Genomic DNA, 24936 nt, shown 5'->3' with positions numbered 1-24936 from the left:
GATTATAAGAACCAGAGGATCAGGGAGCTTCCTGTGAGATTGTGTCTCTGAGCTAGTAATATTAGAAACTGTACCCATAAGGTCTCACCAAAATGATGTGAGCTGAGAAAGGATGATGCTATTAAAAATGACAAGCTGGCCAGGCGGTGGTAGTGCACATGTTTAATCCCAGCACCTGTGAGACAGAGGGAGGTGGACCTCTGTGAGCTCTAGGCCAGCCTGCTCTACAGAGTGAGTTCCAGGACAACCAGAGCTGTTACACAGAGAAACCCTGTCTCGAAAACACACACACACACACACACACACACACACACACACACACACACGCACGCACAAACCCCCAACAAACTGCTTGGAGAAAAGCCAATAAGGCTTCAACCCTAGACAAAGAGCTACAGACAACCGAGGAAGGCTGAGAGTTGAAGAAATGGTCCTCCCCATGAAAGAGCACACAAATTGTCCAGTGCCAAATGTTCAGCCCTGAAACATATACACAAGTGACATTATATGGACCAAGCAAGTTATATTTAGTAACATATATGTATAGTAATATATACATATATAAAATATATGTACAGTAATATATATATATATATATATATATACACACATACACACACACACACACACATACAGACACATCCATGTAGCTGGGCTTTTGGCTACTTAATGGGTTCTTTTATCTATCACCCTGCTCCACTCTAATCCCTTCCAAGCCCCCAACACCAGGTAGGAGAGAAAGAAAGATAGAGGGGGAAAGGTCATAGATCTCTTTAGACTATTTCTTCCTGATTAGGGGTATTCTGGGTCTTGGGGCAAATGCACCCTTCATCTTCAGGATATCTCCAACCAGCAACCAGCAACCCAGAAACCAGCAGGAGCAGCAGCAGCCATCAAAGCTCTAGCATTATATACCCTTGGAAGAGTCTCCAGAATTCCAAATGTAAACTATCTTCAGCTGGCAAAATCACACCCCTGCTAAAGCATGAGACAAATCATAGTCTGCTGCTGTGGACAATCAAAAGTGGCCCTACATTCCCACACCTGGGATTGAAACAAAAACCCATTTATGTAACATAACTGAGTTTTAAAAGGAACCACAATTCTCACTACACATATATGCATGCAATAGCACTTAATAAAAGGGGAGCATTGTTTTGAAAGAGATAGGAGAGGCATACAGAAAGGACAGATAGGCCACAAAGCAGGAACAAAGTAGTCATGTTACCTCCAGAAGCCAGCTTCAGCAGATGAAATTAAAGGGCACTAAAATTACATTCTCAGTGGCAGTTGGCCCTTATGGCAAGCACCGATCAGACCAATAAATTAAAATATATCATTAGGAGAAAGACACCTGATTATACAAATACTCTAATGCTGGTTAGTTTTGTGTCAACTTGAAACAAGTTGGAGTCATTTGAGAGGAAGGATTCTGAATGGAGAAATTGCCTACCTCAGATTTAGCTGTAGGAAAGCCTATAGTGCATTTTCTTAATTAGTGACTGATGTGAGCGGGTCTATTACGGGTGGTGCCACTGGTGGTCTGATGGTTCTGGGTTTTATGAGAAAGCAGTCTGAGAAAGTCATGGTAAGCAAGCTAGTAATCAGTATCCCGAATGGCCTCTACATCAACTCCTGCCTCCAGGTTCCTGCCCACTTTGACTTCCTGCTTTAGCTTTTGTGAATGGGCTGTGTTTCAGATATTTAAGCCAAATTAATTCTTTTGTTCATGATCTTTCATCACAGCAATAGAAACTTTACCTAAGACAATTGTCTAATCACATAATCTCCTGTCCTCTTTCTCTTAGCAGCTTTAGACATACTATCTATTGACCATAGGAAAGAGCCAGCCTAAGTAAGTCACTGATATATCCTGGAGGACTTAGCCAGAACTAAAAGCAAGAGCCCCCAGAAGACCATTGAGACTCAGTCCCTACTGGGTTAGGTATGTTAGGTGGAAGCTTTACATGAGGAAGGAACCTTGAAGAGCAGAGGTGGCAGTCGGTGGACCACCTCTCTACCCTTAAAAGACACTAGATAACCAGTTAGATAAACTTGAGGCTGTAACAGGTCCTCTTGGAATACTGCCATATACTTGAGCCCATGTCCCATTTTACAGCAGCTGTGATGGACAGCTCCTTCTCGAACTGACTGTCTTAACTGAACTCCCACTGTTCTTGTTTTCTGTAAATCTGGGAAGCTTGCTCCTGCCATGTGAGAGTATCCATTTCTCAGGGGACACTGTTATGATGAGAGATTAGCAACACTAGGGAAGTGGCCCAGGTACCCATTTTCCAAAGGTAATTTTGCGGTGCATTCTTAAGGGTTTCTCAAGGAGTCCTTAGTGGAACTGAGACGTACTTCCTAACAACAATAAGCAGACCTCTGGCAGACACTCTTCCAAGGTCCCTGCCTCTCCTCCTCTCTTTTTTCCTTCTCTCCTTCCTGAAATTATCTCTTCCAGATTCTCAAGTTCTTGTTTCAGGCTGTGCGTATAAAGGAACCCAACCAAGACTCCAGTGTTAAGGTTTAGGAAGCATCTGCCTCTCCTCTTCAGCTCACCCATTGGGCAAGAGAATATCAAGGATGACTTTCCCCTGGTTTACTTATAGTGGGTGAGTCTTTAGCCAACTGGTACCTCCAGAAGTACATATTGCCTTCCACTGGGAAGCTACAAACATCTCTTTCAGCATGGGAAGCATGATCTAGAGGGGATTAATTGGGAATCCGATGCTCATCATGCCTTAATGCTTCCCAGGTGCTTCAAAAGGTCAAAGGACAAGCTACTTACCGATGCCAGACTTCCCTGTGTCCCGCTTTGCCTGCTTCCTCCACACCTTCCTCTGAGATGCTTCATTTCATCTATAGAGTGCAGAAAGGGAGCATCATGTCCCTTTAGACAACTAGCTCCCAATTGTTGCAGTGAAAATGAATATTTAGCAGAGCAACGTGGCACATGCTTGTTCTCTAAGACACATAGAAACATGGATTGGGGGTATGTTTTTAAAAAGAGCCGGAAACTGGATCTCTTGTTCATTCAGGCAGGTAGGGCACTGTTATTAGAACAGAGCATATTCGTAGAACCATGTAGGTCTGAACATGAAGACTGGGCTTCAGCATCAACTGCCTATATGGAGTTGTTACTGCGCTGATGCCCTCCAGTCCATTAGACACCAGGGCTATTTTCTCCCAGTAGTGTGACAACCTGCCAGTGGGATGCCTTGAGCTATTGGCTGTCTCTGGAAATGACTCTTGCAAATCTTTTGTTCAAATTAGTGCCCTTCTTACAGCACAAGTGACATGCCACACAGTAACTGGTTGATAAGCACATATAAGGACGTGGTCACTGCAGTCTAAGCTAGTGACGGAATGGTCCAGCTTCAGCCTCCACGTGGAGTGGGTGAGACTTTTTCTGAACCTTCTCAACGCTCTCTTCTCCTTTGGCCCAGCCTTTCCTTTCTTTCCTGTATGGATTTATCCTAAGGGTATGCACTGAGCATCAGGGGACTACCAGTAGTGGCGAGGTCTGCCTGTGACCTCTGAGGGCCTCAGCACTGCCTGCAGTCCCAGAGACAGAACCCATTGTGGACTGCCAGCAGTAGTGAAGTCTGCTCTGTGACTTCTGTGTGAGATTTCTTGGGCCCAGCTCTGCCTGCAGTTCTAGAGGTGGCAGTCATTGGGGACTGCCAGCAGCTGTGAGGTCTGTTCTATGACCTTTGTGCATGGTTTTCCATTCTCCAGCTCTGCCTGCATCAGATGCATCAGCCATTGGGGACTCCCAGCAGTGGTGAGGTCTGCCCTATGACCTCTGTATGCAGTTCCCTGGCCCCAGCTAAGCTTACAGACCCAGAAACAGAAGCCACTTGGGAATATCAGCAGTGATAATGTCTTCCCTGTGACATTTGTGTGCTATTTCCTGGGTCCCAGCTCTGCTAGCAGTTCCAGAGTCAGCAGCCACCAGGGACTACCAGAGGCAATAGACAACAAAGACGACCGGCAGCTCAGTGTGTCAGCTCCTGTGCCCCAACTCTACCTACAATCAGGAAGGTGGCAGACATCAAGGATTCCCAGGAAACCTCCAAGCCTGACAATACCATGGATGACCAGATGGATACAGGACAGTGAAAGAAGATACTCAACAAAACTCAGGGAAATAAGGCACCACCAGAATCCATCTATTGTACTAGAGCAAGCCATGGATACCCTAACACACTGGAAGGGCAGGAAAACAACCTTAAATCTAATCTTTTGAAGATGATAGAGGCCTTTAGACAGGAAATGAATAAATTTCTCAAAGAAATATAGGAAAATACAAGAAAACAGGTGAAGGAAATGACTGAATCACTTAAAGAAATACAGGAAAATTCATGCAAATAGAAGAAGGAAGAGAATAAAACTGTTCAAGGCCTGAAAATGGAAATAGAAGCAATAAAGAAAACATGAACTGAGGCACTACTGGAGATGAAAACCTAGAAAAGAGATCAGGTACTTCAGACTCAAGTAATACCAACAGACTATAAGAGATGGAAGAGAGACTATCAGGCATAGAAGATGTGAGAAAAGAAATGGATACATTGGTCAAAGAAATGTTAAATCTAAAAGTTTCTAACACCAACATCCCAGAAATTTGGGACACCAAGAAAAGACTGAACCTAAGAGTAGAAGGAGAAGATTCCCAGCTCAAAAGCCCAAAATTTATCTTGAATGAAATCATAGAATAAAATTTCCCTAACCTATAGAAAGAAATGCCTATAAAGGTACAAGAAGCTTACAAAACACAAATAGATTGGAACAAAAAAGAAAGTCCTACCCCTACATAATAATCAGAACACTAGCCATGCAGAACAAAGAAAGAATCTTAAAAGCTGTAAAGGATAGAGGCTAAATAACCTGTGAATGCAGACCTATTAGAATTACACTAGATGTCTCAATAGAGATTCTAAAAGCCAGAAGACATCTTGCCGACCCTAAGAGGCCATGTATGCCAGCCTACACTACTAAGCAAAACTTTCAATTACCATACATGGAGAAAACAAGATATTCCATGACAAAACAAAATTTAAACAATATTTTTCCGCTAACAGAGCCCTATAGAGGGTACTAGACAGAAAAATCCAACACAATGATGGTGACTACACCTAAAAAAAACCCACAGGAAATAAATAATTTCACTCAAGCAAAAACAAAAAAGGAAAGCACACACGTATTACCACCACCAATACCAAAATTTTAGGAATAAAAAAATATTTGTCACTAATATCATTCAAAATCAATGGACTTTAGTCCCCAGTAAGAAGACACAAGCTAGCAAAATGGATGCAAAAACAAGATCTGTTATTCTGCTGTATACAAACAAAACAAAACAAAACAAAACAAAAAGACCACACTTCAGCAAGAAAGATAGATGTTACCTCAGAGTAAAGAAGTGTAAAAAGGTTTTCTAAGCAAATGGAACCAGGAAACAAGCAGGAGTAGCAATTCTACTATCTAGTAAAATAGACTTTCAACTACAATTAATTTAAAAAGTTGGGAAAGGAAACTTCATACTCGTCAAAGGAAAAATCCACCAAGATGACATTTCAATTCTGCACATGTATTTCTCCAATGCAAGGGAACCCGCATTCATTCATAAAAGAAGAATTACAGAGAGAGAGAGAGAGAGAGAGAGAGAGAGAGAGAGAGAGAGAGAGAGAGAGAGAGAGAGAGAGAGAGAAACAAAGAGGCAGAAAGAAAGAAACAAAGGAAGGAAACATTACTAAAGCTTAAATCAATATCAAACCCCACACATTAATAGTGGTAGACTTCAGCACCCCACTCTCAACAATGGACAAGTCAATCAGACAGAAACTAAACAGAGAAACTGATGAAATTTAGGAAACAAATGTGCTTAACAGATGTCTACAGTACATTTCACCCAAACACAAAAAATTATATTTTCTCAGCACGGAACCTTATCCAAAAGTCACCATTTACTCTGTCACAAAGCAAAAAGATTAAAATAACACCGTGTATCTTATCTGACCACCATGGATTAAAGCGAGATTTCAACAACAACAGAAATGAGAGAAAATCTACAAACCCATGAAAACTGAGTAACTCTCTACGCAATGGCAACTGAGTCAGAAGAGAAACAAGGAAAGATCTTCACCAACCCTACATTTGAGAGAGGAATAATATCCAAAATATATAAAGAACTCAAGAAATTAAACACCACCATACCAAATAATCTAATTTTAAAATGGGGTACGGAACTAAACAAAATTCTCAACAGAGGAATCTCTAGTGCCCAAGAAGCATTTAAAGAAGTGCTCAACAGCATAGCTGTTCCCTGAGAGGCTGTACCCAGCAGCAGATGCCAAGACTCCCAGCCAAACATTAGGCAGAGCATGGGGAGCCTTGTGGAAAAGGTGAGAAAGGATTGAAGATCCCTTGGGGGGCGAGGGCGGGGGCGGGGAGGAGCTGCACAAGTAGACCAACAGAGCGAACTAACTAGGTCCCGGAGGGCCGTGTGGAGATTGAAGCACCAATCAAGGACTGTGCATGGACTGGATCTATGCCCTCTACACATATGTGGCCAATGGGCAGCTTAGTCCTTGTGTGGGTCTTTTAGTAAGGGGAGCAGGGGCTATCTGTGACATGGATGCTGTTGGCTGCTTTTTGATCACTTCCCTCTGGTGGGACTGCCTTGCTGGCCTCAGTGGAAGAGGGCTCGCTCAGCCCTGATGCAACTTGACTGCCGGAGTGGATTGGATTAAATAAATAAATAAATAAATAAATAAATAAATAAATAAATAAATAAATAATTTTAAAGCGGGGGTGGGGGAGAGGGGGAAGAATATGCACCAAGGAATCAAAACTATCTCCCCTCTAACTCCTCTCCAATTCTGATTCCTGGGAAACTTGGCCTATGATTGGAACCGGTGATGTTCGTATTAGGCGGAAATATGGTCTTTAAGAACATTCCTTTATCTTGGTTATCACTTCCCCACTGTTTTAGTTTTGATTTCTTGCTCTTCAGTCCAAGATTAATTATAAATTTCAAGTGATGTTCAGAAATGCAATATGAAACTTGAGTTGATTATTCGGAAAGTTTCCAGGTGTTTAGGTTAATGTGTTAGTATTAGCTATAGAAAGAAGAAAAGGCCCAGGGTCCCACTCTTATCTGTTCTGTAACTATTGTCTTGTCTTGAGGGCATCACTTAATGTGACTATAACTTGGTAGAAAATTCTGTAACAGCTGTAGGTAGGTGATGGTGAAAGTAGTTTTTTCTTCCTCATGGGATTACTGAGATGATACAATGAGTAATGACACGGATGCTTAAGTTATGATGAAGCTAGACATTGAAACATTCTTCAGAACATCAGAATAATAAGTAATAATTCTCATAAGTAAAATGTGTCATAATACTGGTGATTTACTGAACATTATTGTTGAGCAACATGGCCCTCCTGGAGGACACTGTAACACAAGCGACTGGGGGAGGAAAGTGTTCATTTCATCTTACAGCTGAGAGGCCATCATCCAGGGAGGTTAGAACAGAAACTCGAGGCAGGAACCTGGAGACAGGACCTGAAGCAGAGGCCATGGAAGAGGGCTGTTTATGGGCTTGCTATTCATGACCCATCCAGCCTGCTTTCTTGTAACACCCCAGGGATGGCACAGCCCATGGGAAGCTGGGCCCTCTCAGATCAACCATCAGTCTAGAAATGACACTACAGACTTGTTTACAGGACAGTCTTGGGAAGGCCTTTCCTCAATCAAAGTTACCTCTTCCCAAATACCTGCAGTTCCTGTCAACTTAACCTAAAACTGACCACACATGGAGTCTCAGCTTTCTACCCTAAGGTCACATGGTAACCTGGGAACTATGGCTCACTGCCCGGCCTCTGCAGATGATTTTGCATTGAGTACTAACAGCCTAGGAAAGATCAGACTTCCAGCTTTGAAAAATGACTTCATGAATGCTTATCGTATATTCTGTCCAAAATTTGTAAGTTGAACCATCAGAGGTCAGGGGCTACTTGCATAACATCCTTTGACCAGAGTAGCTACTCGTACAAATTAGCTTCTCCCACCATTGGCTATGGTTAGGGTTTCTATTGCTGTAACAGAACACTATAACCTAAGTGACCTGGAGTCAGAAGGAAAAAAAGACAAAAATGTCCTTCCATTGGCAAGCTTAGAGAAGTCGGGGCTTGTTCCAGGGTAGCCACTTACCCCCAAGCCTCGGGCCTTGCCCTAGCATGTCAATCTCTACCTGTTGGCTGGACAGCTTCATTTCCCTTAGCATCAACAGTTATTAAGTAGCTTCCTGAAATTACCACTATATCTTAAAAATTCAAGGATCTTTATTATGGAAAAGATGTTTCTGAGCTGTGCCAGTCATAATTCTTCAGTAGGGTAAGGTGTTGTTACAGTTAATATAACAAACAACTCTTATAAAAAAAAAAAAAACAACCCTCATGTTGTGTGCCTTACATTTATATGTAAAAAGAACACCTATACAGCTGTCATTGGTAAAACTGCATTGTCCCGTGGGTCTTAAGATGTGATTATGCGAGGGAAATAGTATGTCCTCAAACAGTCAGTGATAAGCATCTCTGAGTAGTATTTGGAGACCTCTGTCAGGTCAACAGCCTCTGTGTATGCTGACATCTACTATTTCACACTCAAATTTTCTTTTTCAGGGTTACTGTGATTTAAGGAAAAACACATTCAGTTTGCTTCTTGCCCGGTTTTCACAGTAAGTTCCGCTACTGCTGATAACCACGGCAACATTCTAGAAGAGAATATTTCTCAATATGAGCAAAGGATGGCACAGGAATAGGAAGAGTGATGATACAAGATAATGGGATGGAGAAATAGGAAAGCGATTTTCTTGAATTATTGCTACCAGAGTGATACTGCTTGCTATTTTTATTAAAGCTAGCATTATCTCCACTCAATTGTATAAACTCCAGCCTCCATAACAATTGTCTATTTCTGTAAATCTTTCCAATCTTAAAAAAAAAGTGCAGCATAACACAACCAAATCTTTCTTTCTGTAGTGAGAAACCACACTGGATGAAACTTAAGAAATTGAAACCTCAGACTAATCTGTACAGTCCTGTGGTGCAAAAGACAAAGATATTTTGCCATAATTATTGGGGTCATCTAGATGGAGTATTGATATAACAAATGCATCTTTTCCATAATAAGGATCTCTGAATTTTAAAGGTATAGCCATATATTTAGGGAGCTAATAGTTTTTGATGCTAAGGAAAAGGAAGCCATGAGCCAACAAGGAGAAAATGACAACTACAAAAAGGCCTGAGGCTTAGGGTTAAAAGGTCACCCTGGTACAAGTCATGAATTCTCTTAACTTGCCAATCAAACAACATCTTCCTCTTTTTCTTCTGGTTTCTTCTCCCAGTTGCTTCCAAATCAGCAACAGTAGAAATTTTCTCTATAGTCATCATCAAATCATCAAAACATAACATTTTTCAAAAGACAAATTGAAATCGAATTAAAGTGTCATTCAAGGAGAATGGAGATGGCTCAGAGGCTAAGACAGAGCACAGCTCTGGCAGGAGATGGCTCAGAGGCTAGGACAGAGCACAGGTCTGGCTGGAGATGGCTCAGAGGCTAGGACAGAGCACAGCTCTGGCAGGAGATGGCTCAGAGGCTAGGACAGAGTGCAGCTCTGGCAGGAGATGGCTCAGAGGCTAGGACAGAGTGCAGCTCTGGCAGGAGATGGCTCAGAGGCTAGGACAGAGAGCAGCTCTGGCAGGAGATGGCTCAGAGGCTAGGACAGAGTGCAGCTCTGGCAGGAGATGGCTCAGAGGCTAGGACAGAGCACAGCTCTGGCAGGAGATGGCTCAGAGGCTAGGACAGAGTGCAGCTCTGGCAGGAGATGGCTCAGAGGCTAGGACAGAGAGCAGCTCTGGCAGGAGAAGGCTCAGAGGCTAGGACAGAGCGCAGCTCTGGCAGGAGATGGCTCAGAGGCTAGGATAGAGTGCAGCTCTGGTAGGAGACTGAAAATTCTCAGCAGACACATTCTTCCTGCCATTTTAACTCCAGGGGGTCTCTCTCTGGTCTCTATGAGCAGACAGACACACACACATGTGCGCGCGCGCACACACACGCATGCCCATGCACACACACAGTAAAGTACATCTTAAAGACTCGTCATTAATAGGAACAGTACTATACTGATAAAGAAAAATTTGTACCTATTCTCACCACAGGTGACACATTTTCTGTTTATTTTCTATTACTGAGATGCGCCCCCCTCCCAATGGGGAATCTAAGTAAATCTACAATAAAGTATTAATATTTTCAGTCATGTCAATGGTTATGCTTGCATTTTTAATCTGTTTACACTTGTATTTTAACTTTTGTTTCTGGCTGCTTATGTTGTTACTTAAGCAGTTCTAAAACTTTTAAACTTGCATCTCTCTAATGCACTCAGATTTTTTTTCAGTGCCTAATAGAATAAGCTCCCTCAGTACACTTTGTGTTTGGGTCCCAGCCCATACTTTAGCTGCAATGAAACACAGAAACTATGCTGCAGAGATTTATTCACTTCATGTGTTATTACTGCCATATACCTTTATATTTCTCTCTTCTGATATAAACGCAAACACAGCATCATGATTACTGCTATATACAACTGTTTTTTAAAATAATTGAAAAGTAAAGAGGGGAGGACATCCTATCGGGACTTTAGGTGAGGGAAGCATGGGAGAATGGGGAAATAGAAGGATCCAGAGGGTCCTGGAAACCTACAAGAAGAACATTATGACAGGCAGATCTGGGTCCTGGGGTCCTGCTCAAACTATGGCACCAGCCAAGGAAAATATAGGCAGGAAACTTTGAACCCCTACCCAGACCTAGCCGATGGACAGGACATTCTCCAAGGTTGAGTGGTGAGTGAGGTCTGACTTTCATACAAACTGTGGTGCCCCATATTTGACCATGTCCCCTTGATGAAGAGGCCTGGTGGCACTCAGAGGAAGAATAGCAGGCTACCAAGAAGAGACTCGATACCCTATGAGCATATACAGGGGAGGAGGTCCCCCTCAGTCACAGACATAGGGGAGGGGAGTAGGGGGGAAGTGGGAGGGAGGGAGAAATGGGAGGATACAAGGGATGGGCTAACAATTTAGATGTAATATGAATAAATTAATAAAAAGGAAAAATAAAATAATTGAAAAGAAAAGAGAAAATACAATATGATATAAATGTATTTATTAATATATTTTTACTTATATTTATACAATAAGGTCTACTGGTATTCTTTATCTCTGTATAGATTCTAGAAGTTAAGTGGCATCATTGGGTTTGGTCTAGGGCTTCTTATTAGTATTTTTTTCTTGAGAAAGCAGGCTAGTGATCAACTTCTATATTTTTAGTTACAGATTATCTGATGTAGGATTAGTAGTTGGCAACATTACTCCTTCAGCATTTTGAATGCACCATCTCCCTGCTCTGGCCTCAGCTTTTCTCTCATCTGCTAGTTTCAATATGGTTATTCATTCATGATGAGCTGATGGCTCCTTTTTATTTTTATTCATCGATTTTTTTTTTCAGGTTGCCTCTGGTTTCTTCTATGACGTGTTTGAGTGTGATTATCTTTTTATCTGTCTACTAGATGTCTTTTCTTGAGTATGAAGATCAATGTTTCTGTTTTGGAAAGAGGCATAATGAAGTTTTAGAACTGGTCAGACTTTATCGCGTCCTGTGTCCCCCTTCTTTCTTTTTGACTCGTCACGACACATATGGTGGCATATGCTGAAGTACATTATGTGTCTGAAGTTCTGTCCACTTCCGTTTTCATTTTTTTTTTTAAAGTTCTTCATATTTGGGCCTAATTTTTTCTCTACCTCTTATTTTTTGATTTTCTCTACTGCCACCTTAAACCTGAAATGCTCTAGTGATATTTTCCTTTTAGTTTTTATAATCTTGAATTTTTATCATTCTATTTGGTTAATTAAAAAAAGATATTCGTTTATTGAGACAGGACCTCACTATGTAGTCCTACATAGCCTGAAACTCAACTATGTAGAGCAAGATGACCTTGAATTCACAGAGAACAGCCTGTCTTTGCATTTTAAATATAAAGACCCGTGCCATCATTCCTGGATACTTTTATGTATGTGTACGTATATATGTCAGGGAAAGTAAATGCCATGTTTCTGCAGATGCACACAGAGGCAATAAAAGGCAATCAGATCCTCTGCACCTTGAGATACAGGTTGTGGTGAACTATCTGATGCAGAAGATGGGAGCTGAACTCATATCCTCTGGAAGAAACACGAGGACTCTAACCACTGAGCAATCTTTCCAGTCCCTAGTTGGTTAATGTTTAAAATAATTTGCATCTGTTTATATTTGCTACTTGATAAGATATTACATGATAATGTCTCCTAATTCTCTGAACATAGTTTCTTCTGGCATTTGTGTATATTTACTTGTGGCTTCTTTTTGTCAGGAAAATCCAAAATCTCTTCCTTTCAGAGTTTTTAATGTAGCAGGGTTTTTTTTCTCTGTACATAGACCATTTATTTGTCTTAATCTTTTTTAAATGGATGTCTCAGATGACATATTTCACATTCTTTGCTCTGATTTCTACTTCTTCTACAGGGTAGAGCTCATGAGAGTTCTCCAACTTGCTTATTTGCCATTGGTTCTCTTAAATTAATTCTGTAGTGTCTATGCTCCCACCAGTCCCTAATTACTGTTGTTTCAGCTATTACTTTTCTCTTTCAGCATGGTTTGCTACAGATATACATAGCTTACCAGTCAGTCAAAGACAAGATAAAAGCATGGTGAGAAATATGTTAATAAGTTCTCTGGTTGAAGTGTGACTCATGCTCCCTTAAAGCTTCATATGTTAAAGGATTTGACCCCAGCCTAGTACCATTATGAGATAGCAGAACTTTTGAAAGATGTGACCAATATTGAGGTCCTTTCCTCACTCATTGTATGTTCCAAGGAAACCTGTAGAACTCAGGTCTCTATGGTTCCTGGATCAGGATGTAATATTCTTGCATTAATCTATCCATCTCCTAACCCCCTACCATTGCCACTGGTCTTAAGATGATCTTGTCAAGAGATGTTTGCTATCACCTCGTCTGTGCTGTGCTATGCAGACACTGTGCCTTCATAACTATGACTTAAGCAAACTCCTTCTCTTTAGCAGTCGCCTATCAGGTAGGTAATTGCAGTGATGCAGAGGTGACGAATGTATGTGGAATATCCACATTGCTGTTCTCATCTTAAATAGTTTTTAACTTCTATCCTCTTAGAGATATTTATATAGCACACAAATACTTGTAAGCTTTAATGCATTAGTCGACTCTGCATGATTCTAGTGAAATACCTTAGGAAAATAATAAGAAATGCTTATTTGGTTCATTATTCCAAAGTTAAGATTAGACAGCTCAACTAATTTGGCCTTTAGTGAGGGCGGTGGGCAGTGGCATGCCCTGGTGAGAGGTCATGACAAAGCAAGTAGACACGTCTCTTATCGGGGAAGAATGAGGAGCAAGACACTGCTACTTGTTTGGAGGGCACACCTTCAAGAGACCTACAGAACTCTATATTCTGGTTTTGTTTCTATTGCTGTGATAAAATAGCCCAACGAAACAACTTTATGGAAGAAAAGGTTAATTTGATTTTCAATTCCATGTTACAAGGAAGTCAAGGCAAGTACTTAGAGTAGCTAGTCATGACACATCCACAGTCAAGAACAGAGAGAAATAAATGCATGCACACATGCCCAATAGTTCTGAGCGTACTCTAATGCTTACTCGATCCAGAATTCCCTGCTCAGGGAATGGTGCCTCCCACAGTGTGCTGGATCTTCCTACTTTAGTCATTGTAATCAAGACCATTCACCATAGACATGCAAACAGAGTATCACAACCCAGACCATTCAGCTTCTCTTTCCCGGATGATCCTACATTATGTCAAGTTGACAATTAAGTCTTAGCCTCACACTCCTATTAGGTCCTTTCTTTCAAAAGTTCTGGTGTCTCTGCACAACTCCACCAGGGGCTGTCCTTCTTGAGGGGATGAAACTACCCACCTTCAAATAACAGCTTCTAGCATATGCCAAACTCTGCTAAACTGAGTATAGAAAATTAATGAGAAAGTCATCATTTCTACCTCTATTAAACCTGCAATCTCCAACAAATCAGAGCGAAATGGAAAAGATAAGGTAAAAGCTTTTACTTTACCTTTAAAAGCTTGACTGTACTAACCATTTCGAAATTATTTTTACTAGGCGTTAGACCATTTTATTATTATAATGAAATGCTTAGGTCTGGGTAACTTTATAAATACAAGAGAGATTTACTTAGCTTTTGGTTGTGGTATTTTGAAGCCATGTCTCTGGTATTAGCTTATCTCTTCAGTGCACATGGCACAACACAGAAGGTGGATATGCAATAAGAAGAAATTGTGTTGCCAGACTGGAAGTCAGAGAGGGTTTCAAGTATCAGGTGTGGGCTTGAAAAACAGCAATTATTTTTCTTTTTAATGAAAATTAACTCAAAGGTTCATGAGCACTCTTTTTGGCTCTTCTAAGTACAGTGTTCCCAAAGTCCTGTGGTTCTGCCTGTTGAAGGGCCCACCACCTCTACACTGGTAAACTGAGAACAAACCCTACACCAGTGAGCCTCTGGTCAATTTTATAAATATTTACCAATGGCTAACAAAGTAGATGACCACACTTTCATTTCCATCCTTTTCTGACAGGAAGATAAAACAGAGAAAAGGCTCAATCCTTTCCATTTTGACCCCAGAACCCACTCCCCTCCTGTTACCATGTTGCCTTCCCCCATACTTACTGATGCAAATATTCTCATTAAGGAACTGATCCGTCTATTTATAGTCACAGAAAGTAGGTGGCTATAGTAAAGCCAAGTAGCTTTTACCTGATCTTGGTATTACACTGGGGCTAGAGAATAATCAAACACTCATAATTTTCCAACCCATAGAAGCTCTGACCTACATGTCATAGGATGTTCAAAGTGACGATGAATGGGTTGATTGAAGCATCAAATATGGTTTTTATAATGCAATTTATTTCTGTATGGTTGCCTTCATAGACATGTATTGCAAATCACTATACAAGTCATTAGAGTCTATCTAGCAAATACAATTCATTGCTATAAAAATGCTATTGCATATATCAAGAAACTGCAGTGTCAAGGAGCCGAAAAATGACTTTCAACAGGCATGTCAAAAAGTATGGAATAGTTGAGACACATTGAGTTGATTTCCTTGTTTTATTACAGAGGCCATGAGGAATTGCAGATCAGAGAGAAAGATTTACATGTTGAAGGAATGGAAGATTTACATGTTGAAGGAATGGATTATGCAGTTAGTCACAAAAAGAAACCAAGATAGTGACATCATTTTCCATTTTACAAGCAAAATGAGAAAAAAATATATTCATAAAGATGAACTGAAGAGAAGATAGGTATCTCTTGCTTTCAAAGATTTATTTCTCCATTTATAAGTGATGTTTCCTCCTCTGCCCCATGTTTTCCCAGAATAATTTAACACAGGAGAAAAATCTTGCTCAAGGGATGGGTCTTAAACTGTATTTTCAGAAGATCGGTCCTTGTGGGAAGTCACATCTTTGCCCCTACATAATACAACAGTCTCATGAAGCATAGTGGATGAATAAAAATGAGGATATGTCCACTCCTAGGTATGGTTCAAGACAAAGATCTTATTGAAGATATGAGGGGAAGCTCAGCCCCAGGCATCTGGAAGGGTACAGAGCAAGGATAGAGTAGCAGATTAAACATGGCCTGCAGCATAGACAATAGGCCCTGAGAGGAGAGAGATAGAGAGAGTGAAAGAGGAAGAAAGGAGGGATGGAGCAAAGAGAAGGGACCAGGAGCCAAGAGGGGAGGACAAAGAGGGCAAGGAAAACACATGGTTGAAATGGCAGGTTTCTATAGGAATCGGAAGCTGTGGGGAAGGAAGGAAAGCCTAGGGTCTGGAGAGGTTTAGGGTAGGGGACTGTGGTGAAGAGGAGCCAGGGCTCTGCAATGGGTACTTGTGATGCTGAGAGAGCCCTGCAGCCAGAGAGTGCTTTGGTATGTTAAATAGGCACCTCAGTTCTCCACTTGCCACAGGTCTTTGGGACCTGAGAGTAGATAATAAGTTTTGAAAGGAGTGTAGGTTTCAAGACAAACGTCACCGAACCATTATGCATGAGGTTTGTTTTGTTGTAGTCAGCAGAAGCAACTTCCTCTGCTTTTCTCCAGACTCAGAAAAGTCATGATGGGTGCTCTGTGGGTATCAGCTCAGTTCAGACATGGAGGAATCTGAGTGCAATGTTTGATCCCCCTCACTCAAGAACAGAAGAAGTGCTGCACTAGAGCTGGAGATACGTGTGGCGGGGAGGGGCGTGGTTATGGAGAAGTGCACAGGGTTAGGCACTGTTATCTCCAGCTGCACTTCTTGTAAAGCTACAGCCTGGGAAAATCATGCTTCCTACAGGAGGAATAGGACATAATAAACATAGCAGTGTAAAATCAACTTCCATTCTTCTCTCATATATTACATCCCTCCTGCAGTTTCCCCTCCTCCCACTTATCCCAATCTCCCCTTCCCACCTCACCACGCAAGACTTATGTCACATTTTGGAGGATGAAGTCTAATTATGTCTTCTTCTTCTTCTTCTTCTTTTCTTCTTCTTCTTCCCCTCCTCCTCCTCTTCCTCCTCTTCCTTCTTCTTCTTCAACAAATCTTGTTTATTTTACTTTATTTTTAAGTGTGGTGTCAGTTCCTGTGTGTGTGTGTGTGTGTGTGTGTGTGCATGTTTGTATTGCACATGCGTGTGTCCAGGTGTGTATGCATGTGTGTACAAGTGTGCGGAAGGTTGAGGTTGACACCCAGTGTGTTCCTCTATGTCTTCCTCCCTTATATGTTGTTTAGGAGCCCTTCCTGAAGCTGAGGCTAACCAATCTGGTCTGGATAGCCAGCTAACTAAAGAGGTGCTGTCTCCATTTCTCCCTTGCTGAAATTACAGGTGGGCTGCCACACCCAGCCAGCTTTTATTTGCTTTGTAGAGATAGGGTCTCTGGTTCTCACATTTGTACAGATGTCAGATTCTGCTGATTGATCTCCCAAGCCCTGTGCATGTCTTAAACGGGTCCCTGCTCAGACATGCAGAAGAGTGCATTGTAGATGCTGATAGGTGCAAGTCATAGGAGAGCTTGCATTCTCCTTCAGATGTCAAGGAAGTGGTTACAGAGCTTGATGTCGTAGAGAGCACCCAGCTCTGCACAACATGGCACTTTGCTTCTCTAACCGAAATAGGAGACTCTCTGCTGCCCCTCCCTCTCACCTCTTAATAGCCCCTGTTAGGTTAACCTGCTTCCTAGGGACTATCGTTCTTTTGTTTTTCTCACAATCAGCCATCTGTGCTTTAGTTACAGTCACAAACACTCATTGGTTTTTGTCCTATAATGAAAACTGAGCCCAGGTTGCTGCTTACTCTGCTCCATAGCTGGACCCACCCTCAGGAGGAAGGGGTGTAGCCATCAGGGTCCAGTTATGTCAGCCACTGCCTTATTGTCTTTCATATCACAGAATTCAAGATAAGCTGGGCCAAAAAAGGAATCATAAAAGCCAAGGAATTCATTAACACCTCCACAGGGGAGGCTCACTATTAAACATCAGGGCCTGACTGGTGGAGAGGAAACTGAAACGCAAAGTCAGATGAAGATTATGACTAAAGAGGTTCAAAGAGCTCTCATGGTGCTGTGCACCTGCCATGCCAGTATCCTGACACTGAGGCCAGGAGGTCTCAAGGTCATGCCTAGAGTGGGTGTCTTAGGGTTTTATTGATGTAAAGAGACACCATGACCAAGGCAACTCTTATAAAAGAGAACATTTAAGTGGGGCTGGCTTACCCTAGCAGTTTAGTCCATCATCACCACGGCAGGAAGCATGGCGGCACGTAGGCAGACATGGTGCTGGAGGAGCCGAGAGTTCTACATCTTGATCCACAGGCAGCAGGAGACTGTGACCCTGGGTGTAGCTTGAGCATATAGGACCTCAAAGCCCACCCACCACAGTGACACACTTCCTCCACCTAGGCCACACTTACTGCAGCAAGGCTACACCTCTGAATAGTGCCACTCCCTATGGACAAGCATTCAAACGCATGAGTGTATGGGGACCATTTTGATCAAAAGCACCATACTGGGTTATAGTCTTCCATACTGGAAATCTCTAACAGCAAAGCCACTGGTGTTAGGAACAGCTGAAAGTTATAGAGGAATAAAGTCTGCTGTTGTTCTCTGCAGTTTCAAGACGAGTGACATGGGCTAACATCAATGTAACTTACACATGTGGGGCAAAACTAAAAAACAGAATCCAATTCTAAACACAATGAAGGTTAAAGTTAAGATTTTAATGTTATTCAAATGCATGACTGAATCAGAGTGAGAAATTTGAGCATGTTTGAATCCTGCCTTGCCGATTCCCTTAAGTCCCTTTGACTCCATGAAAGAAGTGTGCTCACAACAGACGGCAGCCACGTGTATAGGGATCCTTCATTTATATTTGGGAAAGTGTTCAAGAGCACATTGTAAGCAAAGCCTGGAGATTGCCCCAGAGGATGGGGCCTAACCTGGAAGCCCAACTAGGAGTTTTCAAAACCCAACTATCTGTTCTGCACTCTCATCTTCAAATCTAAAGAGATTTTGTGCTAGTTGTTGGGGGATAGGGAGGAGGATGAGGATGAAGACCAAACCAGGAAAAAGCAGGAGATAGAGCCAGCCACAGGGCATATGAAAAGAATTTTAAAAGGCAATTGTTTCCCTGTGAATGAGTGGCACCTTAAGGCTAAGACTAAGTGTGCTGAGCTGTAACAGCTGTGCCTTGTGGGGCCAACCTTGCCCGGGACTAGAGATAGTGCAATCTGATGCATACTGAGCTTTGGCTAAACATGGTCTTTCCTGGGGGCAAGGAAAGTTACAGAAGCCTTTGGAGAGGGGCAGGCAGCTTTGCAAAGGATCCCATGAGGAGACCTACACCTACCAGGAAGTGAGCATCAAGAGAACAGTTTGTTCTGCCTGTGGGTGGCAGTGGACAGATGCAGCCACCTGCAGTATCTGCTCAGGCACAATTTAGCTTTCGGGGGGCCTGGTGGGCACAAGGTAAATAGTAGATGTCTCTCTGAGTCCTGATCATCACTGAGGAGGTTGTATATGCTGTATTTGTTTGGTTCTTTACTGACTCACCCAAAGGTGGAACTCAGGGCTTTAAGCTCCATTCACTAAGACTCAGCCGAGATTACTTAATATTAGACACTATTTGATACCTTATTCAGTAAGCTAGCATCACAACATGGTGATAAATAGAAATTACGCTGTCATATTTTGAGTGGTGTAGTTAGTTTAATTACAAAGTTGTTTTGCTTTTATAGGTACTTTAAAATGTTTCTCACAGTTAAAACATATATAATAATGTTTATCTTTTACTGCTTAAAAAATATATGCTTACCATAGAATCCTTGCGAAATATTATAGCAAAAAGAGGTAAATAATCCCGATCTGCAGATTTACCCCTTTAACTGTTTTTCTCTTTTCATCAAAACTCTATTTATTAGTCAGTGGCTCACAAATGACTTTGGCTTGAAGCTGCCAAGGAAGAAGGTTTTCTGGGTGGTGTGAGCTTGCCTGTGACTAGGGACAGAGTTGGGTAACTGTGATAATCACAGCAAGTCACTAACATGAATCAGAAGTTGTGCACCTAATTGGACAAAGTAGGTGATTCAAAAAAGAATATATATATATATATGGAAGAAGAAGAAAAGATCATGAAGATAGGAGAGAGATGTAGAGAGGGGATGAGTAGAGATGGAAAGTGAGGATTACATATTATCAAAAGACATTTTATACGTGTATACAATTTTAAAAGAGTAAATAAAATAAAAATAAGTAAATAGACAATATTTTGCTTGTCCTCATTGCTTAAGGAAGAAAGTGCCAGTCTATAGAAGCAGACATTTCTAAATGAAGTCCGTTCACATGACTTTTATAGCTGAGACAGTTTCACTATGGCCCAGAGTGTCCTCGAACTCGTGTTCCTTAGGCCTCGCCCTCCTGTGTACAGGCAGAATAGATAGATGTGTTCCAGCATGCTCACTCGTAATCGTCACAATTGGAATAAAGTAAAGATTCAAGTTTTGTTTTTTAAAAAGTTGAGTATGTCTTTCTCTATAATTCCCTTAGCATGGATTTCAGGGGCCAGCATCTTCTGGCAAGTGGTATGAAGGCATTGCAGTGCTCTGAGAACACTGCCCTCATGCTCAGTTTTATGTGTCACTTGGTGGTGCTGGGCAGGTATTTTGTAGGTGGGGCAGTGTCTGTAACTAGCTATGTGAAGGAAATGAAGACACCCTCAATGTCCAAGACATCCTGACTCGACCGGGAAATGCCTTGGGAGCAGGACTGAGGCTTCCTGGAGAAGAAACGCCTAAGGACTTCAGACTCAGCTCACCTGCTGTGATTTTTCAGCCTTGCCATCTGAACGGTCTCCCTAAAGGACTTCAGAAGTGCCCAGGCAGGGCCCACAGCCATTTAAGCCAATTCATACATCTATACATATACAAGCATTTAATGTAAAAATATGCAGGCATGTAATACACATCACTGTTGTGTATAAACACACCATATACATGAATACAGACATTTCATATGCACAAATATACATGATACACATATATAATACACCATTTCTGTTTCTCAGGTGGAACTCTCACTGAGTATGTAGTGAGTGCCTTTTCAGAACTTTCATTAGGCACAGTGCTCCCTGCCTGATGGCTTCACTTTCTCCAGAGGCTTCAGACTTGTGTTAGCAGCAGTTCCCTCTAGTCTTGATATTTTAATTTTTAATTTTTTATTGATTCTGTGTGAATTTCACATCATGCATCCAATCCCACTCATCTCTCCATCCTTTCACATCTTCCCTCTACCCTTGGAACCTCCCCACAAAAGAAAATAAAAAATAAAAACCAAACCAAACCAATCAAACAAAACAAATCAAAACCCCTCATCTCATCGTATAAGCTATAGTGTGTTGCAGTGTGTCCCACAAGTATACCCTTTTGTACACACAGCTTTTCTTGGAAATATTCATTGCATCATTGGTCTGATTTGAGGCCTCTGGCTTTTACTACCCTATCAATACCAAATCCTCTCGGATATCCTGTCATTGTCCTGTGTCATGGAGATCCTGCAGCTTTGAACGTGTAGAACCAGCCCCTTCACATGCTCCAGCAGTTCATGCATGAGGTAGATGTCGGGGTGGGCCAACTCAAAGCCCTGGATCTGGGCCTGGGTGATAGCTGATCTGGTCAGCCTGCCAGCTGTCCCACACCCACACCACCAGGATGAGCTCTCCAGCACTGTCCTGGATGGCTCAACCAATACCATGGCTCGCAAGGGGAAGAGCCAGCTCTCTGCTCTTATATTCTCAGTGCTGGCTAAGCTACACCCACACCACCAGGGCCAGCTCCACTGTGCTGCTCACAAGAGGGATGGGACCCTGCTCTCCTGCTCTCATTGCCTTCAGGCCAGCTTTTTTTTTTTTTTTTTTTTTTTTTTTTTTTTTTTTTGCCTTCTACAGAGGTGGTGAAGGGCTGGGGGTGGTGGTGGTGGTGGTAGGGCATCTCTCCCAGGCCCATATCACCCATGGCAAATAGTTGGTGAGGCCAACTCTCTCATACTCAAGCACTCAAGGGCAGCTCATTCTCACTCCCTTCATCATGGTTAGCTCTACTGTGGCGCCCAGGTGAGACCCAGGGACCACTCTCCCAAGTACTGTAAATGGTAAGGGACAGGGCCAGCTCCTATGACCTCAAGGCCAACTCTCCCATGCTCACTCCCTCAGTTATGGCTTACCAGAGCCCCCACCACCAGGGTGCAGAGAGGGGATGGGTGGGTGGCGGGGGTGGTGTAGGACTGGGAAAGAGACCAGATATGGGGGGGGTCATCTCTGGGATGTGGGAGGTTCCTGGGAGTCTATGGTGGTGACCCAAGCTGAGACTTCTAACAGTGAGGGTTACAGAGCCTGAAGTACTCAGCCTCCTGTAGCCAGGTAGGAGGCAGACACAAATCCATCTATAAAACCTTTGACACAAAAATTGTCTTGCCTACATGAAGTGTAGAGATAAAGATGGAGCAGAGATTAAAGGAATGCCAAACCAACTTGAGACTAACCCCATGGGAGAGAGCCAACCCTTGTCACTATTAATGATACTCTGCTATGATTGCAGATGGGAACGCAGCATAACTGTCTTCTGAGAGGCTTCACTCAGCAGTTGATGGAAACAGATGCAGAAACCACAGCCAAAAAATAGGCTGAGTTCAGGGAGTTCTGTGGAAGAGTAGGGGCTGGGGGGAAGGATATAGGGATCCAGATAGATCAAGGCCACCTCAAGAAGATCAAGAGAGTCAACTAACCTGGCCTGGGGAGGGTTGTGTGGGCTTGTGGAGACTGAAGCACCAACCAAGGACTATGCATGGACTGGACCTAGGCCCCCTACATAAATGTACTCAATGGGCAGTTTGATTTTCATATGGGTCCCCTAGTAAGGAGAATAGAGACTATCTCTGACATGGACTTCTGTTGCCTGCTTTTAGATCACTTCCCCCTGGCCGGACTGCCTTGCCAGTTCACTGAGGAAGAGGATGCATTCAGCTTCCAAGTGACTTGATGGGTTGGGTTGGATTGGTGGAGGAATCTCCCCTTTTCTGATGGGTAAGGGAGGGAGGTGGGAAAGAGGGAGGGAGGTTGGGGTGCAGAGGAGAGGAGGGAGGTGGCTATGATTAGGATGTAAAGTGAGTAAATAAATTAATTTTAAAAGAAATAAATCAGCTTTTAATGAGAGATTGCAAAAACCTATCTTTAAAAAAAAAAAACTAGAAAAAGAAGTCAGGGTATTTGTATCAAGTTAATGTCCATGCTTCACTCTGTCTCTTGTTAGGTCCTTGATGACTTAAGAAAGATGCATCCACCTTTTGAGAAGAACTAAGTTTATCTCTCCAACTTTATAACCTTCTTAGCTCTTGAAACGTGTTAGTCAAATGGGTTGTCTGACAGTAACCTGTGATCTTATTTTAATCAAGTGTTTGGAGCCTTTAGACATATTTGTGACAACTTCTGAAAATAACATTCTAAATTAAAACCTTTTGACCTCAGACTAACTTTGAGAGTTTTTCAGATCATCCCCTAAAATATCTCACAAAGATTTACTGTTACTTCTCTTAAAAACTGAGGTTAATTAAGCCTGGCAGTGTCTAGCTGTAATACCAGCACTGAGGAGGTGAAAGGAGGAGGAACTGGACGGCAAGAACAGCTCAGGCTATAACCAGACCCTGGCTCTCTCCCACTCCTAAGAGAGATGCTACATGAATTAAGTGTGTCTGATGTGTGAAGTTACCTATGAAGCACTGCAAACAGTTATGCTGAATCTTGAGTCATATTATGTATATTATGTTTATTTCTTATGGATATACAATACCTGTATAATGTGTGTATTATGTATCATATATATGTACACACACATATATCAAACATCATAGGTAATGGCTATTATGTACATACATTGTTGTTTTCTATAACTTATATTTTAAAAATCCTACAAATCCTGTGGTCCTGTCACAGTGCTGTCATAACTCTGGAACTGTGGTTGTTACATGTCTGTCTCAAACATAAGATTTGTGGTTGTCTCTATGTCTAGGCTGTAGCTGCGCAGGGAAGCTATCTAACCTCCATACTCAGGTTGATTTAGCTAACAGGACTATGTGTGCACTGAGTGGGGAAATCACTGGGTGCACCAATAAACTGAACTAAATAGACATTTTATTTGTCTAACATTTTTTTTTCTTTGAAAACTCACCACTGACCTCAGTAGTGAGGAAGAAAGATGGGCTAAGGTGAAATGTTCCCAAAGGAGTGCCCTTGAATGCTGGTAGTTATTTTCAAATGAAATTTCTGAAATCACTTAAGTGGGCCATTGGGTCACTGGTTGCTGCCCTGATAAAGAAAATATGTCTTTATCACAGCCAATACCCTGAATCCAATGACACCTGAAACCTCTGTCACTACTGTCCCTTTGTTCCTTGCAGGTTCCACTGGGGTAGAAGTTAAAACTGCCCCATGCTGGGATACGTCCCCTCATTCCCATCCCTCAACTGCAGCAGTGCAGATCCATTCTCCAACACTGACCATTCAAGGCTCCTCTTATTCACCTGGCCAACTGTTCCCTCTTGATCTTTAGATTTCTCAAGAATGACTTAAGAGCCCATCATTTAAAATTGTAAACTATAAAAAATGTACACACACACACACACAGAGAGAGAGAGAGAGAGAGAGAGAGAGAGAGAGAGAGAGAGAGAGAGAGAGAGAGAGAGAGAGAGAGAGAGAGAGAGAGAGAGAGAGAGAGAGGGAGATCATGGGCGGGCGGGCAGGCAGGCAGACAGAGAACACACAAACAGTTAGATGGGCTCAAGAGCACACATGGAACACTCCCTCTAAAATAATGCCTTTCCCTGCATCTCTAAACCCCTACATGTTTATACCTCTGTGGATAAAGTATGTATTTTGGTCCCCTCTTCTCAACATATGTGTCTCAGATGACTGACTCTCTGTGTGAGAATGCAGGACACGCTTACTGAGAGCAATGGTTTCCCAGGGCTAGCCAGCATCAGGTTCTCACAATCCGCCCTACATTTACCGAGTCAGAAGTGCTGGGATAACTGTGAGCTGGTGATTTTAGCAAAGCTGCCAGGTGGTGCTGATGCTGCTGATGTGGAATGTCAGCCAGGGCCACGCCAATTGGTAGAGTTCTTCCACGTGAGTTGAATGGTGGCAATTTCCTAACTACGGTGTTGTTGCTTTCCAGAACTAAAGTG

The sequence above is a fragment of the Acomys russatus genome, chromosome 11 (genome assembly GCF_903995435.1).
Source record: "Acomys russatus chromosome 11, mAcoRus1.1, whole genome shotgun sequence".
Lineage (NCBI taxonomy): Eukaryota > Metazoa > Chordata > Mammalia > Rodentia > Muridae > Acomys > Acomys russatus.
Note: the sequence above shows the minus strand (reverse complement) of the source record.